At 41.3% G+C, this 19,569-nt stretch overlaps 1 long non-coding RNA gene across 1 annotated transcript in view; it reads left to right on the forward strand.

Moving 5' to 3' along the window:
* The first annotated feature begins 4,578 nt into the window (after positions 1-4,578).
* The window catches only part of LOC115074492, a 44,336-nt gene continuing 29,345 nt past the window's right edge, over positions 4,579-19,569 (forward strand). The window contains exon 1 of the long non-coding RNA XR_003852253.1: positions 4,579-4,694. This is a non-coding gene — a long non-coding RNA (uncharacterized LOC115074492). The remainder of the gene's footprint in view (positions 4,695-19,569) is intronic.

The raw sequence follows: 19,569 nt of genomic DNA on the forward strand, positions 1-19,569 counted from the left end.
GCAGATTTTAAAAGCTGCCGACATACACAAGTAAAAGCCACAGCACGCACATCTTGGAAATTTTCAAAAAGGGGTGGGGCATCCGGGCATGGTCTGGTTTGTGTATGGGCGTTTCGGGCCATGAAGCAGAGATGTGCGCGTAATGCTCCAATGCATGCCAATACCCCCCTGCTGCGTAACTTTACTTCCGTTATGTATGCAGTGTAAGTTATAAAATAAATAGGCAGATCAGTGGGTTTTAAGGGTCGGGGATAACTGGGGAGGGAGTGAAGGCTATTAAACCATGGAGGTTTGGAAGATTTAGCTCTGAATTGTGTGAACTGGGAACAAACTGGTAAAACTGGAAATGGCATCAGCATGCACCATTTTAAAAGCTTCCGATTTATGTGGTAGAAATGGCATTTGTACACGCCCACTTAAAATTTTGCACACAATTGCGCACAGCCAGGCTATTATATAATCTGCACGCATATACGCGCACGCATTATAAAACAGCCATGTCCCTGGGTGCTCAAGATTATCTACTCCTGCATCCCCTAGCTCTAACCCAGTAGAACCGAACTCCATTAGTTTTGACCCAGATTTAAACTGTGACCTGTCATTATTGGAAGTTCAGAAAATTATTTTGCCTATAGCAGCAGGATTGTTCTGCACATGGTATGTAGTATTATCAAAAGAACATAAGACTTGCAATACTGGGTCAGACCAAGAATCCATCAAGCCCAGCATCCTGTTTCCAACAGAGGCCAATTCAGGCTAGAAGTACCTGGCAAGTACTCAAACACTAAGAAGATCCCATGCTACTGATGCAATTAATAGCAGTGGCTTTTCTCTAAGTCAACTTGATTAATAGCATTGGCCACTGAGGAAACCTCATTGTTTGGCTTTCCATTTTGCATGCTAATAGGACTTTTTTTTTCTGAAGATACAGGATAGCAGGACATATACAAACAGTGGTATACTGTAATCACTCCATGCAAAGTACCACTGTACAAAAGCAAAATAGGTATCCTGACATGACTGTGGGCTACACAGACTAAAGCAAACACCTTAGCGCTCTTTCTCCAACCCTGGAGACCTCCTATCCAGGTGCAGGCATGAGGGGTTTTTTCCTGTTACATTTCATGCAGCATGAACAGCAAGTTCTTAGATAATTCGAGCTGAATGTGCCAGGAGTTCCTGCTGCAGATTCCTTCTGGTCTCCATCAGTGTGCAGGGTGTTCTTTGGCCAAGCCATTTTATTGAGGGTTTATGTGCTCGGTTGCTATTTTTGAGATATCTTGACTTGCTCTATTCCTGTTCTCTTTCACTGTCCTCACAGATAGTTCTAGATATATTGAACTGATAGCTTGCACCACCAGTACTTCTCTTTGTCATTCAGGAAATAGGACATAGGGTACTAGGAGTAATTTTCAATAAAGTTAAGTACTACATGTGACATTGGAAATGACATCTGATGGTAGGAAAGCCTTCAGGCCTGCTAAATACATACTTATTCTGTACCGGCACTTAGTAGAGCTTACATACATTTCTTAATTTTCCTGCTATCAGAGAAAAGCATTAAAATGTTTTCCCATCTATGAGATTCGTTTTATCTTTCAATATCTGCTAGATGCACTTCGTTGCCACACTTCTGTCAATGTATGTATAATATACCTCACTCCTGCTCCCACCCCTACACATATACACATGCCTACTCTACCACCTTCCACACCCCAACCTACCCCACTCCACCATACTCTTCCCCCTTCCTCTACGCTCAAGGACCCCACACAATTTCTATACCAACTCCTTCCACACCGCCCTACACCAACTTCCCCATCATACTCCTATCCCACCATATACATCCCTACCTTGCCGCATCACCATCACTCATATCCCCACCCTTCACCTCAGTCACCACCACCTCTAGCACATGCAAACTCACACACTCTGACACATATACATAGACCACATAAACATATATCTATGCACCCACAACCTTACCTACACTACTACCATCCCCACACAATCGGAGAGGGGAGGGACACAGTGAAGACTGCAAAGGAGAGGGGAACACCACAATGAACACTGCAAGGGGGAAAGAGTGTCCCCTATCTACCCTCCTACACATCCCTGCAAGCCTATCAACCCACATTCCATCATACCTTTACTACTGAACTCTACACACCATAACACCTCCACCCTATTCCCCCATCCCCACAGAGCAACTACATCAAATGCACACACCTGGAGCTTCTGTAACATACATGCAGGTCATGAGTCATAAAGCATGCTCTTTAAAGTTGCTCTTTTGGGGGGTTTCCCTTAATGCACATGCATGCTCAATTGGGAAAAAAAAGGAGGGTCAGGGCTAGGAATTATTCTATACCTTTCTCCCCACATTTCCTTTCATTAGGTCAGCAAGCATCCTGTCAGTATGTCATCGTCAGTCATCCCACCAAGGCAAAAATGTAGTGTCCTGGCAGGCTTGGCGAGTGAAGCAAGCAGGAGAGCAATCCCTAGTAAGGAAATAATAGTGTGGGAAATCTTGAACAGCCTATTTTTTAATTTAGTGCAACTACCTGTATTTACCTATAATGCTCTATTAATTGAATCACTTCACTATTTTATAATAGATTATGAGAAAATATTCACCCAGAGTACACACATTGTGTACACACACTTAATTGGAACTTGCGTTGTGTACACACAGTTATTTGAAACATGTGTGCATGGAATTAGCAATGCCCTTTTACTTAGTGATAATATGCGCCTTTATATTCCAGTCATTATGCTTTCAAATTCTGCTAGAAGTATATCTAAGGCTGTCATATTTCACCACCACTGGTCTTACCACAGAAGCAGGTAATTATGCAATTAGTAGGAAATTACAGGTCTGACATATCTGTCCTACAAACAAGTTTAATTTTTCAAATATTATTATGCCTTTTTTAGGCTTAATTTTGTTGACTGTTAAGCAATGCCATGAAAAACATGTAATTTGGTAATTGTAATTTTGACAGTTTGAGCTTCAGAGATATTTTGATACCTTTTAAGTCTTCTTAATACTTTTAGGAAACACTTTCCTTTCCTCCTGTTTTGTTTTTTTTTTTTAATAGAAAGAACTCTTAATACGTCTTCATGTTTACAATTTTCTACACTTGAGTTGTAGTCTTTAGTATTTCCCACTCTTAGAAGCAGCACAAGTCTACAAACAGAGCCAGTGCAAGGTTTCTGGCTGCCCTGTGTGACTTCAAAATTCTGCCCCCTCCACTGCATCCTTAGCAATACCACTGCTGCTTATGCCTCGTTCCCACCCTTCTGCTCATGGTGCCCAGCATCGCTCCATACTACACTGCTCATATTTTCTTTCTGCTGAGATTCCTCTACTGCTGCTGAAAACACCCCACTCTCACCACCACTTGGGCCTTCACCATCGCTAACACATCTGCTCAGCCCCACAAATGAACTCTGGGCAGGAATAGTGTGCTGTCATGTGGCCTTGCCTTTCCCCCTTACTTGGGAAGTGTGGCCAGATTTGGGGGGGTTGTCAGTGTAGTGCAGGCATTGTGAGTATGCCGCAGCCCACAGCCTGCTTCCTGGCTGACCATCATTATAGTGCAATAAAGAAGAGGGTGACGGCGTGGAACTGCTGTAGCATCTGAGCATAAAGTACTGAGGGATGCAGCAGCAGAGGATGATTCTGCTACCTCTTGCAGCTTCTCACTTGGGGTGTGCCAGCCCTGAGGAGAATCTCTATAATTCACATTAGAAAAGCTGGAATTAAGAAAAAATAAATGATACAGTAAATTAAAACTCTGAAGTCACATAATCAGAAATTTAAATTGAAAAATAATTTACCGTCCCTATTTTCACTACATCGTCATGTTCTCTTTCTTCTCATCTTCTAGTTTCTCATATATTTTCCCTGTTTTCTTTCCATTATACTTTTCCTTCCATGACTTTTCTCTTTTTTCCAGATCCTTCTCTCTCCCTCCAGCTGACATTCTTTGTCTTACCTGTTACTTCTCCCCATATTTCTCCTCACTGCATTTTTTTGTGGAAATAACTGTGTAATGAAATGCCTTCATGTTTACAGTTCCATCCATCAACATTTCACACTAGAGATATGGAGAAATGGACACGCCAAACTGAAAAAGACCATGGTCCACCCACTTTGGGCTCAGGCCTAGCCACCAGATCTGTTGGAGTAATGTTGTTGTGGGATCCCATCCCCACGATGGCGAAGAGGAGGGCATCAGAGAAAGCAAGGCCGTCACGGGATCCCATCCCCATGATGGCGAAGAGGAGGGCCTTGGAAGCAAGGCCAACATAGGATCTCATCCTACAGTGGCGAAGAGGAGGGCTGGAGCTACAATGCTGTCGCAGGATCCCATTCCCCAGGCAGTGGCGGAAGTAGGAGTTTGTCTGTGTCTAATGGAAAGGTCCTGCATGTGTGTGGGTAAGAATGGGAGTGTGATAGAGTATATGACAGAAAGCCTCAGACTGCCTTAAGGGACTGACTCCAGCTATCTGGCCCGGTCCACCTTAAGACAGACAGGAAGGGGATCTTCGAGTGGGGCATTTCCCTAAGGTAGGGGATAAGAAGTGAGGCCCTGAGAGAGAAGAGAAGGCCCCAGGAAGAAGAAGAAAGCTGTAATTAAGTGCTGTGTCTGTTTTGGAAGTTTTCTTTTGCTTGTCAGTCTGCTGAGGTAAGCAGCCATTTTCTTCTGTTCTGTTATATAAATCTGTAAATAAACTGGTGAAAAGCTGCCAGAGTCCAGCTTAGTCTGTTCTCCGGCTTACCCCAGTCCCAGGCTGCTCCAAGGGCCTCACAGGGAGCTTAAAGATGTGTGTGTGGATGAGAATGGGAGCCTGGGTGTGTATATGTGTGTGTGGATTAGAATGATAGCTTGAGTGTGTATGTGAGAATGGGAGCCTGGGTGTATGTGTGGATTAGAATGGGAGTCTGAGGGAGTGTGTGTGGGGAGGGGTGAGAATGGGAGCCTGGATGTGTGTGCGTGTGTTTGGGGGTACACATGAGAGCCTGTGGGTGTGTGTATAGGGGGGTGAGAATGGGAGCCTGAGCATGTGAATAAGAATGGGAGCAGGTGTAGGTAAAAATGGTAGCCTGAGTGTGCGTCTGTGTGTGTATAACGGAAGTCTGGGTGGTGGGTGTGAGAGAGTGAGAGCTTGTATGTGTAGAGAATGTGTGCTTGTGTGTATGTGTGTGTGTGGGAAGAGCATATGAGAGTGAGAGCTTGTATGTGTGAAGGGAGTCTGTGAGAGAAAGCGTGTGTGTGTGTGTGTGTGTGAGGGAGGAGGGAAGAAGACAGTAGGAGAAGCGAGACCCTGAAAAGGAATTATGAAATGACCGACAAGGGAAAATTGGGAAAAAAAGAGACTGGGACCAACTGATTAGAAAAATACACAGATCAGACAACAAATGTAAAAAATAATATTTTGAGATTTTAGCAATTTGAATATGCCATCTTTGGGAATGTGCATTTTTTAATATTTTTGTATTTTGCTCTCTCTTCAGTATTCTACTGTTCAGAGTCTAGTTTCTCAAGCTTTCTATTTCGGTTTGGTCTGCTTGTTTCTGTTTCTAATTTGTAGTTGGTCTCTGTTTTGCCTGAAGTGCATTATTTCAGCTAGCTAGCATGTAGTTTCTCTGTAGCAGTCCAACTTGTTCTTTACTCTAGTAGGTGATGTATTAATGCTCTAGGGCCTAGTGTAGTATTTGCATTGCTGCTTTTTTATAAGGTTGCTGTTATTTGAGTCCTGAGAGATAGTGCTGTGACTCTATGGTATGGCAATGTTCTAGACGTCTCTTTCTTTACAGGAGTTGGGTTATTTCACAAAATAGCAGTGGAAGGATTTTTTTGCTGAGGTAACACCAGAAATGTAAATTTTTTTTTTCATGTTGGTTATAATGTGAATTGGCCTAGCTCTGTTCTGCACCTATTCTGATGATTAATGCTATTTTATTGTAGTTATGGACTCTATAACAGGGTACCATCAAGCTGGGGTGAGATAACATAGTACAAAATTTCATCATTGTGAGACTTTCCTCACTCCAAGACATCAAATCTTCTCCGAAGTGTACTGTGCTGTTCGTACATCTCACTGTACATGAGAAACTGGTCCATAAACCCTAAACCACCACCAACACCTCACCTCGAGCTATTAGATGGGCCTTCTATAGAGATATAAATAGTTGCACACTGTGCAGGTCTCCCCAGAGGTTCTCTCTCTCACTCTCTCTCTCTCCCTCTCCTCCTCCACACCCTTCCCAAGCCCAGAAATGGGCAAAATGCAATTACGGCCATTTCAGGCGTATTGCAAAGCCTAACACCAGGGAAACCGTGTGCCCCTCTTTTTCCTAAATCCCACCCAAACTTCTCCCTGATCCCACCCCTTCCAAAAATTTGCATTCGCACCGAGCGATAGCATTATCACATGTTATGGCATTAACACGTGTGTTAACGCCATAATGCATTTTGATGAATGACCTTTTGTTAAATAGGGATTTCCATGGTATTTTAATTGTTAATGTGGGTGAATGGTGAATATGAATGTCAGTGTAATTGAGTCATTTAATAAATGTAATTATTGTTTTTAGTAAGCATATGATTATATTTGAAATAATTTATATTACATTATAGTATGGCTCTTTAAAGAATTCACATTTTGTATACTAATAATAAATAATAAAATGTAATACATCATTAAATTGAGTTTCATCTGTTTATATACCTCTACTTTCTAATTATAAAAAGTGGTCCATGTCAGGATCTGTGCTGTTTTTATTTAAACCACAGAATACAGATAAAAGAATAACTATGAGCAACTGATATACATCACAAAAGCAAAGAAGAGCACATGACATGTAAAACCTTCCCAGGCTAATACAAAAATAGCTCACTGAACTTCGACCAACAAAAGATCTGTGCTGGGTTTTAAACTGCTTCGGGGACACAAACCTATCCGAATCAGAATTACTCTGGCTTAGCCACCAAGCTCACTCCCTACAATCACTTCCTTCACTGGAAGGTACCACCTTACATCTAAGGAATCAGTACAAAGCCTAGGGGTTTACACTCAACTAAAACCTCAAAATGGAACCCTACAGTTCAAATGTTGCAAGGTCTCCTTCCTGTATCTGCATCAGCTGCACCAGCTATGCATTTTCCTTAATAAAGACAATCTTGCTGCTGTGATCTATATGCTAATCAGCAGCAGAATCAATTACTGCCATTATATAACAGCATCTCACAATAGAGCTTGAAGTGCTTCTAGCTCCTACAGAGTACTGCTGCAAGAATTTTTGTAGGTACAAAAGAAACTGATAATATAAAGCCTATTCTATTTATTTATTTATTTATTTTGTCAGTCATATTCCGCAATTCCAAAAATATGTCCAATGCAATCATAATCATAATACACTCATAAAAACACTTACAAACAATTCACATGATTATTAACAAGTATTCAGTCATATTCCACAATTCCAAAAATATGTCCAATGCAATCATAATCATAATACACTCATAAAAACACTTACAAATAATTCACATGATTATTAACAAGGTAAAATATTCTTACAAGCTTCATCAACTACATGCTATACCAACTTTGCTAGCTCCCTGTAGAAAGTGGGATAAAATTTAAAACTCTCTTTTTTGGCTTCAAATATTTGAATGAACAGGCCTCTCAACACCTCTCTCAACTTCTCAGCCCATACACACCCTCAAAGTAACTCCAGTTCTCCAGACTGGCTCTTCTTTCCACTTCTCCGCTGTCTTGCTGCCAGATTGTCCTGCTTTCAGCTGTTATGAACCAATAATATGGATCAAAGTACCTCTAACTGCTGTAACCGCATCCTCTGGCAATGAAATCCAGAGCTTAACTATGCGCTGAGTGGAAAAGAAGTTTTTTCTATTTGTTTTAAATGAGCTACTTGCTAACTTAATGGAGTGCCGCCTAGTCCTTCTATTATTTGAGAGAGTAAATAACCGATTTACATTAACTTTTTCAAGTCCTTTCATGATTTTGTAGACCTCTGTCATATCCCCCCTTAGTCATCTCTTCTTCAAACTGAACAGTCCTAACTTCCTTAGCCATTCTTCAAGGGGAGATGTTTCATGTCCCTTATCATTTTGGTCGCCCTTCTCTGCACGTTCTCCTGTGCAACTATATCTTTTTTGAGATGCGGTGACAAGGTGCAGTCTCACCATGGAGCGATACAGAGGCATTATGATATCCTTTATTTTATTTTCCATTCCCTTCTTAATAATTCCTAACATTCTGTTTGCTTTTTTGATCGCCACAGCACACTGGGCCAACAATTTCAATATATTATCAACTACGACGCCTAGATCTTTTTCCTGGGTGGTAACTCCTAAGTTAGAACCTAACATTGTGTAACTACAGCAAGGGTTATTTTTCTCTATATGCATCACTTTGCACTTGTCCACGTTAAACTTCATCTTCCATTTGGAAGCCCAATCTTCCAGTCTCGCAAGGTCCTCCTACAATTCATCACAATCCTCTTGAGATTTAACTACTCTGCATAATTTTGTGTCATCCACAAATTTGATCACCTCACTCTTCGTACCCCTTTCCAGATTGTTTATAAATATATTAAAAAGCACCGGTCCAAGTACTTTCTTTTGCCGTTATGCACCTTAGAATGATTAACATTACTTGGTAGTAAAGCACTGTGTCTGTTTTAGGGAATCTGTGATACAGCAGGATCATCTCTTCTTCCCTTACAGGTCATTAAAATACCAATGGGCCATTTGCTGCTCTAGAAAAGAACTAAATGCTAATTATGTAGAAAATAATGTTGCTGCTAAGAGGTTTCCTATTTGAATTGCTCTGAAGAGGATGAAATACCAACACAAGTTCTCTGCTCAGCCTCTCGAGCAATTTATTCTGACAGTTTGGGATTAAGGATTCTTTACATAAAGACTGCTGTCTGAAGATGGGACTGACCTCCATGGCCTTGAAAACTTGTTTGGCAAACATCTTTGGATTACTGTGAAATGGTTTCAGTAAAAGGAATCACAACCTGCAAAAAATCCAGGCAAAGCCTGCTTGAAATGTAACAGTTGTATTATTGTGGCAGGTAGCCAGTTTCACACCCACAACTAAAGACCATCAATTTACACAGCCATTTCTGATGACGCTGTGGTGAATCACGAGAGCTTTCCCACATGCCCCTTTACATTTTTCGTTTTCTTCAGATACATGTAAAAATATAAGGTAGTGAATTTAATTTTTATTTTGTCTTTTTTTTTTTTTTTTGCTTTTCAAGTTTTAAGGTTCAGCCTTAACCTCACAGGTGGGAAGTAAAGGGTTCTGTAAGCTTTCCAGACCACTTTTGTCCTTTCTTCTAACGTGGCCCCTATTCAGGGACCAGTCTGGTCATGAAAGCTAATGTACAACGTCGTCCTGCAATTTCCATTCTGATGCAATAAAAAGGTAGTGCAACTTCAAAAATAATTCCGCCTTAAATTCATTAAAGGTAGATGCTGCTAGGTAAAAAAAAAATGTTGGGTTCACAAGCAAGGAAGATTTGGATTAATATGGAAAATTGTTTCATTTGTTTGTATGCATTTTCAGAAAATGTTAATGAGCTGGTATTCAAACATATAAGAAATCGATAAATATAAAATTGCATGGTATGAAAGTCAGTGCAAGCTTTTTCTTTATTTTGGTTCAGTAGTTCCTCCTTTCTTTTTCTTCCAGCTCAATCAGAAACAGTGCTTGGATTCTGACACCATGAACCCTCATTCGCAACTACCCTGGGATTTTTCCCCTATTTTAAAAACAATCCTCCCTCCCCCTGTTCTTAGTCTGCTCCTTGCAACAATGGTCTTGGAAGTTAAGGCACAAGAGCTCCCTCCAGAACCCTGTATTGTGCTTTCTAAATTCAACCACTAAATGTCAATAACATCTCTCTCCTCCCCAGGGTTGTGAATGCTGCCTCTGCAGCATCCCCAGTCCCAGAAGGCTGTCTACATGGCACTGCCCAGCACTGCCACTGGCCCGGCCCCTGCAAATGTCTTATGTTGGAATAATTTTGGAGAGGAAGGGACTTACATATACTGTACATGTGGTGGCATCGCCCTATCATTTTGAGCTTTTGGAAGACAATTTGGTGACATATTAAGCAGATTACAGATAGTGATATTCCATTCTTTCCACATATTAGTCATTTAGGCCTTGTAATTGACGGGATATATTGTAAACCTTTGGTTTAAGAAAAGGTTTTGTTCAGAATTCATTGCAATTATACAAAACTAGAATACATGTACACCACAGAATTTGAATCCCCCACTCCAACTTTTCTAAGAGAGCAATTGCTCCCTGCTGGACTACAGACCTTGCATTCTGGTGAGAGGCATAACCGCAATAACCTAACAACTTTCCTGTCTTCAGCTTGTAAACATTGCAACTGATGCATATGTTGTAAGAGTCCAGACTGCCTGTCATCCACATTGGTCTCTGAGGTGCCAGGCCCCCTTGAGTCTGATATGCTGTTGACAAGGCATCATATGGAAATGGACTGGAACCTGCTGAAGACTATTACTGTCCTCCCTACTTGACAGAGCTGAGATGGGCAGCGTCCCTGTATAGGCTGCCATGTGTTTGGTCTTGCGGACTCTATGAAAGGTTCTTCTTCTATGAGTGGTCCCCCGTCTCCAATTTCAGGAAAATGCTGAGAAGGCCTCACGGACTGCTGGTTAATCAGCCTTGTCTCTGTCATCTGGCCTTTCCACAAATTGGTACACGAGTAAGTGATGCGAGCTGAAGGATCAAGCCTGGCCTTTCTTTACCAGCTGGGGAGATTATTATCCAGTTTTTAAGGTCCTCTCCAAAATGAACTCAGTTTAGGTTTACTTCCAAACTGCTTTATCCAAGAAGTCACCAGTGTAAATTTCCTAGGGCCTGTAATGGATAATTGGCTGTTATTATGCACAAAGACAACAAATGGGTTTTTTACATCCCAATCCAGATGATTCTCACTGACTTAACACCCTGAGCATGGAGACAATAGTACAGTTCCCTTTCTCCACACTCCCATTACTTGACAAACACTGGTTTGTACTTTGGCAATTGGGAGTTGCCAACACACTTCAGAAATAACTGTGATTCAAATTCCATTCCTTGATCAATGCAAATGCAGTCTGGGAGCCCAAACCGTAACACTACATGGGTCATTAGTGCTTCTCTAACTGTTTCAGTCCATTTTTCTTTCAAGGGCTGAGCCAAAAGATACTTTGAAAGAATGTCATATACAACCAGAATATATCAATGAATCCAGGGCGTTTCTGGCATTGATCCTTTTAAATCAATCTGTATGAACTCCTAGGGCTTGCTGAGTAAAGGCAATTCTCCCAGGGGAGTATTCTGTTTTCTTGCTGGTGTTTTTCTTTCCTGACAAGTAAGACATGACTGCCATCCAGTTATGAACATCTGTTGCCAGATCTAACCAAAAGAACTGGTCTAATACTTTGCAAATAATCTTATTGTAGCCCAGATATCCTGCTATTTCATTATCATGGAGGCATGCCAACACTGTTCTCTTCAAACTGGCTAGTAGGACAATCCAATTGCTGTCAAAAACCAACAAATCAGTACCTAGGTCAAGAAATAACCAGTCCCAAATATGCCTGAATCACCCCATTCTGGGTCTTTTACAATAGAGCTGTTGGAGAATAGACATAGCTCTGGATCTGCAGACTGCACTGAAGACATGTCTTCTGCTGACCACTCTGAGTCTATTCTCAGTGCATATATCTAGCTGAGTGCATCAGCCACCACATTTTGCTTGCCTGGCTTATGGCGAATGGTAAACACATACTCTGATAGCTTGTTAATACATCTCCACAAGCATCCTTCAGGGTTACACAGTATTTGATAAGAAGCCACTGTAGTGCACTGTGATCACGGTGCAAACTGTGAATTCAGTGCTGTGCAAGTATAGATAGTAGACTTTGAGTGTCTCCAAAATAGCCAGGCATTCCAATTCTTATATCTGAATTCTTGGTCTCTCACTCATTTGTCGGATCATTCATCAAACTGTGATACCGGCCACATTGCAGCAGTACAATGCAAATTAGGGGAAGGGGAGGAGTGTGGGCGGGGTTTGAGTGGAGTTATATCCCAGCAATGTTGCGGGCAATAATGTTTCTACATTATCACTGGCAGCACCACGGGAAATAACTACACCTTTTCCCGTGGCACTATGGGTGCAAAACTGTGCAGCCCGGCTGCAACTGCAGTGGGCAAAAACGCAATGCTGCAATGCAACTGACTGCACAATTTTGCCCCCTCCCCTTTTTTTCGCGTGGCTCATCATTCTCCTATAAATATAACAGAATGATAAATCTAGGCCTTAGTTTGTGACTAGCAAAAGTCACTGGCTTATGATTCCCAAGTTCATCAATTTGTTCCAGTACAGATTTGACAGATAATCTAGAGGCATTGCAAGTTATTACAAATGGAAAAGAAGGAATATGTAATTTAAGGAGCTCAGAATCCCCTCCTTCAAGGATTCAAATGCTGTTTGATGGTCAGTAGTCCAAGCAAAAAAATCCCTTTACAGTTGGTATAAAGGTGCTGCCAACTCTGCAAAATTTGGTACAAATGTGTAAAATCCACATAGGCCTACATATTGTTGAATCTCTTCCAGGTTTGTGAGAATCTTCCAATTCTTTATTGCTTTCAGTTTCTGTGATTAAGGTTTCAACTCCTCCTCATTGACTAAATGCCCCAAGAAACTGATTTGGTTTTTTGTAAACTGACACTTGTGCCCAGAAGTTAAATCCTGAATCCTTAAACAGTTTTAGAATCCTTTCTTTTTCTCTGACCAGGTTTTCTAGACACAGATAAAGTCATCAAGGTACATAAGGATGCCATCATTTTTTAAGGCTTGTGTAAGATCATTTACTACTCTTTGAAAGGTCCCTGGAGCACTGACCAGCCAAAAGGCATTCTATAGAATTAGAAAAGCCCATAAGGAGTCATAAAGGCAGTTTTCTCCTTATTCCAGATACTACTATAATCTGATGGTATCCAGAGACCAAATCAAAATTGTTGAAGTACTTTGTTTCTGCCATCTTATTCTAGATGACTGCTATGTTGAGAAGTGGGTAACTATCCTGTATGTCTACGAATTAAGTCTCCAATAGTCAACACATAGCCTCACATCTCCACTGGACTTTTTCACATTCAAAATTAGAGATGCCCAAGGTAATGAAGATGACTTAAGGCCATCCTTAAACAAGCTATTTAATTTCTCTGACTATTGTCTGGGATAATAAAGGAAACTGGTGTGTGGGATGCCAACACACCCCAGCTTTACAACAAAATCTGATGCTGCACATGTTCAAATTGTCTCAGATTTTTATTTTCTATGGAAAATACCATTCCATACTGTAGAAACAACTGTTATATTTGCCTAGTGGTTAAGAGTGGTGGGCTATGAACTAGGGAAACCAGGGTTCCGCTATAAATATAGCGAAATGAAGAGCCCTGGCCAGAAAAGGGCTGTTGGCGCAATAGTGTGCACCCGGCCGCATCGTGGCGGTGAGTTTTTGTACACCGCAATTGTGGCCACAGCGCACACTATTACCCCTATAGCGCCCTTGCCAAAGGTGTAGTTATTTCCAGTGCTACTGCTGAAGATAATGTGAAAAACATTATCGCCCACAGCGCAACCAGGCCCAACATTTTTTAAATCCCACCCAAACCCCTCCCCTTTCCCTCATTTACATTTTATCATCGTGATGGAGTCATTATCATGTGCGTTAGGATGTTACTACATGCGATAAGGCCCTAACACACGCGATAATGGCCCATTGCATTTTGAAAAAATGACTCTGTTAGATTGTACCCCACTTTCTTCCTGGTGCATATACCCTTTCAATCAAATGTTATTGCCATACTTTACACTTCATTACACGCTAGTAAATTTGTTGTGAGGTAGGGTGATGGTTTCATATATTTATCTTTAGGCACTCACCTGTTTAATCATTAACTCACCTCCCAACCTCCGTTTATTAATCAAAATATTTCTTTCTTTTAAAAGTTTGGCAATAAGATTTGCTCTATGTGTCTTCTTTTCTTTTTGTATATATATATATTTTTTAATTTTAATGTTAAGATTGTAAGCAGCTTCTGACAAGCCCACCCCTAAAAGTTTCACAGCTTCCATCTGCTTTTTCCTTATTAGGTTGGAAAAGACTTTCCACATATGACATTGCCCCCATTGCCTGTTTTTTTTCCCTAGCAATACTGCCTGGTCTATCACATTAATTGCTATCATCCAGAATTCACACTTAAGGCCAGCTTGAAAAATAGTCCTGCTACATAACAATCCTGTCTGAATACCTGATGCTACAGGTTCCTTTAAACACCCTTGATCCCATAAAGAGATATAGGAACATGACGGCAGAAAAAGACAATATGGCCCATCCAGTCTGCTCATCGATCCAATTAATTTAGCATTATAATTCTCATCACTTCCTTAGAGATCCCCTGTATTTATCTGTTGTGACCATCGCTTCCCGACGGCTTCACTCCACCTACCTTTCCTTGTTTGCAGCTCCTCCTGCTCTTCATGGACGCCTGGCTACCGCGGCATCCGCCTGCCGTCCTCTCCGGCGTCCCCGGACTGGCTTGGGCGCTGCTTCCCGCCATGTTCTACAGGTACCTTAGGGCACGCGCGCTGCGCGGCCCTCATTCTTATTTCCTCATTGGTGCATTCCTCAGGGGCGTCCCCCTGTGATGACGTCACACTTCCCGGATATTTAAGCCTACAGTTTATTGCTAGTCGTTGAGTTAGCAAGGGTGATTCTTATGGATGGGATTCGCTCTCTGTACCCAGCTACTCTGCCTCTCCAATTTCCATTGGACTCTTTCTGCTAACGGGGTACCCGCTTCTCGGGGGCCTCTCTCATTTCTTTCAGGTCACTATCAGGTAACCGGTACTCGCTCCTCGAGGGCCCATGTTCCCTGACCCGCTGTCTGCATCTTCTTTTTTTTTTTTAATTTATAATTTTTATTAATTTCAACAATAACAAAGGATATACAGAACTGTTAGGTTCAAATAAAATACAATCAGTATAGGTTTATATATTAGGCAATTTCAAAACATAACACCTATTGTAATCAGGAAATATAATTATATAAACCCTTATCTGGATGTTAATACAGGCAATCTGGGGGGACAAGATGTTATTTAAGCAGAATATACAGGAAATTAAACACAAGATTTATTAAAGCCTTGGAGTTAACTGGGCTTATTTCTACTTACGCCAGCCCCCCCCCCCCCTGTAGGTTCTTGTGAGTGGGAGTCTAGAAATACACGTAGTTGATCTGGTTCTCTAAATATATATCTAGCATTGTTAAATACAACCACACATATACATGGAAAACGTAAAGAATACTTAGCTCCCTTCACCCTTGCTTCCTCCCTCATCTCAAGGAATTTTTTCCTCTTAATTTGAGTGTTCTTGGTGAAATCTGGAAAGATTTTTATCGGATATCCATAGAATTTTAAAGTTTGATTTCGAAAAAATGTTCTCAAGATTAAGTCTCTTTCTGAAGGGGTAGAAAGTTGAATAAACAGCATTGCTCTATCTTCAACAACAAGTTAATTGTTGTTAATTGTTGTTAATTGTAAACCGGGTTGATGTGATGCATGTCATGAAACTCGGTATAACAAAAACAATAAATAAATAAATAAATAAGTTCTTGGGATTGCATCTTCTACTTGGAAGAATTTGCTACAGACACCATCAGTGAGTACTACTATCATCTACTCCTCAGAGCTGTCTTCCTGGAACCAGGTACTCGCTCCTCGAGAGCCTGCCTCCGTTCCAGCACCAGTGCTATCTCCTACATGGAACCGCTGGTTGAGTACCTTTCCAACGAGTCTCTCTGCTCCCAGGGATCTGGTACTCGCTCCTCGAGGGCCAGCTCTCCCTATCTCAGGACTTCTCCATATTTGGGACTCTGTGAATCTTCTATTGTACTCATTCTCTCAGTTCTCTCCACTACAGCACTGCTACCGGAGGAACCGCTGTTCCAGCACCCTGGGGAATACTAGCCCAGCCGGGCTACATCTTCTACTCACTACTGCCACCTCTGGTGGTTTCTCAAACTGTCTAAATAAATATCTGTGTTTGTGTGTCCAGAGCTGAGCCTGACCTGTGGCCCCTCATGGGACTTCCCCCGTGGGCGTGGTCAGTTGCCCCAGTGTCCAAGGGTCCACCCAAACCTCACTAACTATAACATTATCCCATGCTTTCTTGAATTTAGATACTGTTTTTGTCTCTACCACTTCTACTGGGAGACTATTCCACACATCCACCACTTTCTCTGCATCTACCCACTTTTAACCTAATCTCATGACTCTCATTCTAGAGAATCCTTTCCATTGAAAGGCTCACCTCCTGTGCATGGAAACCTTTTCAATATTTGAATGTCTCTATTATATCTCCTCTATCTCACCTTTCCTCTAGGTTATACATGTTCAGATCTTTAAGTCTAGAATGAAGACCACTGACCATCTTAGTAGCCACCCTCTATACTGACTCCATCCTGTTTATATTCTTTTGAAGGTGTGGTCTCCAGAATTATACACAGTATGCTAAGTGAGGTTTCACCAGGGACCTATGTGGGGCAATATCACCTCCCTTTTTCTACTGACCATTCCTCTCCCTATGCAGCCAAGCATCTTTCTGACTTTTACCATCACTTTATCCACCTGTTTGGTCACCTTAAAATCATCAGATACAATTATTCACAGATCCTACGCCTCCTTTGTGCCTAGAAGAATTTCACCTCCAATACTTTTCCTTTGGGTTGTGCATCCTAAATGCATTACTCTTCATTTTTTAGCATTAAATCTTAGCTGTCAGACCATTCCTCGAGCTTTGCTAGATCCCACCTCATGTTCCTTCCTGGCTATCCACCCTGTTACAGATTTTGTTATTATTGGCAAAAAGACAAACCTTTCCCAACAACTCTTCTGTATTGTTGCTCACAAAAATGTTGAAAAGAACCAGTCCAAGGACCGATCCCAGAAGCACACCGCTAGTAAGCCCTTCCTCAGAGAAAACTCCATTTACTACTACCCTTTATCGCCTCCCACTCAGCCAGTTTCTAACCCCAGTCAGTCACTCTAGGAGTCATACCAGGGGTCCACAATTGATTTATAAGTCTTCTGTGTAGAGCTGTGTCAAAGGCCTTGCTGAAATCCAAGTACACTACATCTAGTGTTCTCCGATGATCCAACTATCTGGTCACCCAATCAAAGAAATTGATCAGATTCGTTTGACAAGATTTACCTCTGGTATAAAACAAAAAATGCACTATCCTCTGTTTATCAGTGATTCCATTAGTTTGCTCACTACAGAGGTCAGACTAATTGACCTGTAGTTCCCAGCCTCCTCCTTACTTCCACTTTTATGAATAGGAACCACATCTGCTCTTTTCCAGTCCTCTGGAACTACTCCACACTAAAGAAGTATTGAAAAGGTCAGCCAGAGGAGCTGCCAGGACATCTCTAAGTTTCCTTAGCATCCTCGGATGTATCCCAACCAGCCCCATCATCTTATCTAAGTTTAGTTAACTCCTCATGAACACACTGTTCTGAAAAATCAATTGAGGTTTACCTCTCTTCCAATCTTATTTGTGTTTCTTTTATGTAGTCCTGCTCCAGGCCCTTCCACAGTGAACACTGAACAGAAACATTTGTTAAGCAATTTTGCGTTTTCCTCAATAGCCACTACATATTCCTCTCTTTCACCTTTGAGTCTCACAATTTCTCAATTGTACTTCCTTCTATCACTAATATATCTATAAAAAAAACGTCTTGTTCCCACATTTTATAGTATTTGCTATTTTTTTTCTATTTGAATTTTTGCATTCCTGACTACTTTCCTGGGTTCTCTTAATTGTTACAGATATTGTTGCCTGTCTTCCTCTTTCTGTGATCTCTTGTAGATTATGAATGCTAACCTTTTCAGCATTTCTTTAGAAAACCATAACGGTCTCTTTTTTTTTCTTTGTTTACATTCCTAAGACAAAGATCATTGATATATTTAACAAACCAGAGGAAAAAATATTTCACATTATAGTTATCAAACAATGCAATTCACTTAAATTATTTAGAAAAAAATATATATATTTTTGTCTGTATCATATATAGCTCTAAAGGTAAAACTGTTCACTTTGACAATTACCACCACATTTATAATCATATGCCAAGTATTTTTGTAAAATAATTGTGCTTCCAATTCATTAAACAAAAATAAACCCCCTTGTTTTATCATGTAGTCCTTTGTATCAATAGTGTCCGTTATTTTGCCTCAGTTTTTGGCTTGACTCAAAAACAGGTAATGGCAGATCTTTTCCTTTTTATTCTGATGTGAGGAGACTGATTGCAGACAAGACATCACTGATGTTTAAGCTCAGCAGTCTGCCTTGGGGATAATTCCTCTGCAATGAATAGAGCCAATGTTAACAGAGCTGAGCTTGAGTGCTATTTCTCACAGGCTGCTATTTAAATAAAACTTCCAAACCCTGTAAATCAATACTGCCAGGGCTGGTGCTTCCATTAGGTGAACTGGGTAGTCACCTAGTGCAGCAAAATTGGGGGGGGGGGGGGGGGGGGGGTAGCAAAATCCCACCAGTGTGAGGCCAAGGGTTGCTGAGGGATCCTATCCTGCCAATGGCTGAAGAATGGAAAGAAACCAGAACTGTCAAAATAGGAAGGAAAAGAGAGAGGGAAATGAATACTGGGAATCTGGGGGGGAGAAGAGAGAGAGGGTATTGGGGAGGTAGGGATGGAGAGAGAGAGAGAGAGAGAGAGAGAGAGAGAGAGACAAGATACTGAATGGGTGTAGGGGAGTAAGAGAGTATATTGTACTAGTGGGGTGGCAAGAGAGTGCTGAGTGAGGGGGAAGAGATTGAGAGAATGTGCTGAGCCAGTGGGGGTGCAGAGAGTATATTTGCTGAGTGAATGGGGTTGGGGAGAGGGAGAGAGAGTATGTGTGCTCAGCACGTGGGAGGTGCAGAGAGAATAATTATTGATATAAATCCTGTGCGTAAAAACTACTCACAGTGTTTGCACCAATGCGAGCGGTTTCATTATTGCCCCCATAGGGAGTAATATTGTAATGCTGCCTATAAGTTAGCCAGCACATATGTGCATAAATTACACAAAGTTGCAAAATGGGTTCACATGCATAAGTCCGCTTTGAAAATGATCCCAGCCAAACAACGCTCACATAAATACATCTGCTATTTGATGCATGTATTTTTGCAGAGAGAATTAACTCGCATGCTTTCTAAAATCAAAAAGTATGCACATAAGTCTCAATCCCGACCAACTCACCCCCGGAGCACCTCTCTCCTGTGCTCATAAAATAAAAGTAATGTATGCAGTTTCAGGGTATATGAGCATAATTTTACAATCGTATCGGATGGCCATACAATTTTCTAAGGTGCCATTTCTGTGAGTAAAGCAGAAAATGTGCCCCCTGTGTAAAACTAACTTGCCTT

This window comes from Rhinatrema bivittatum, chromosome 12, assembly GCF_901001135.1.
Source record: "Rhinatrema bivittatum chromosome 12, aRhiBiv1.1, whole genome shotgun sequence".
Taxonomy (NCBI): Eukaryota; Metazoa; Chordata; class Amphibia; order Gymnophiona; family Rhinatrematidae; genus Rhinatrema; species Rhinatrema bivittatum.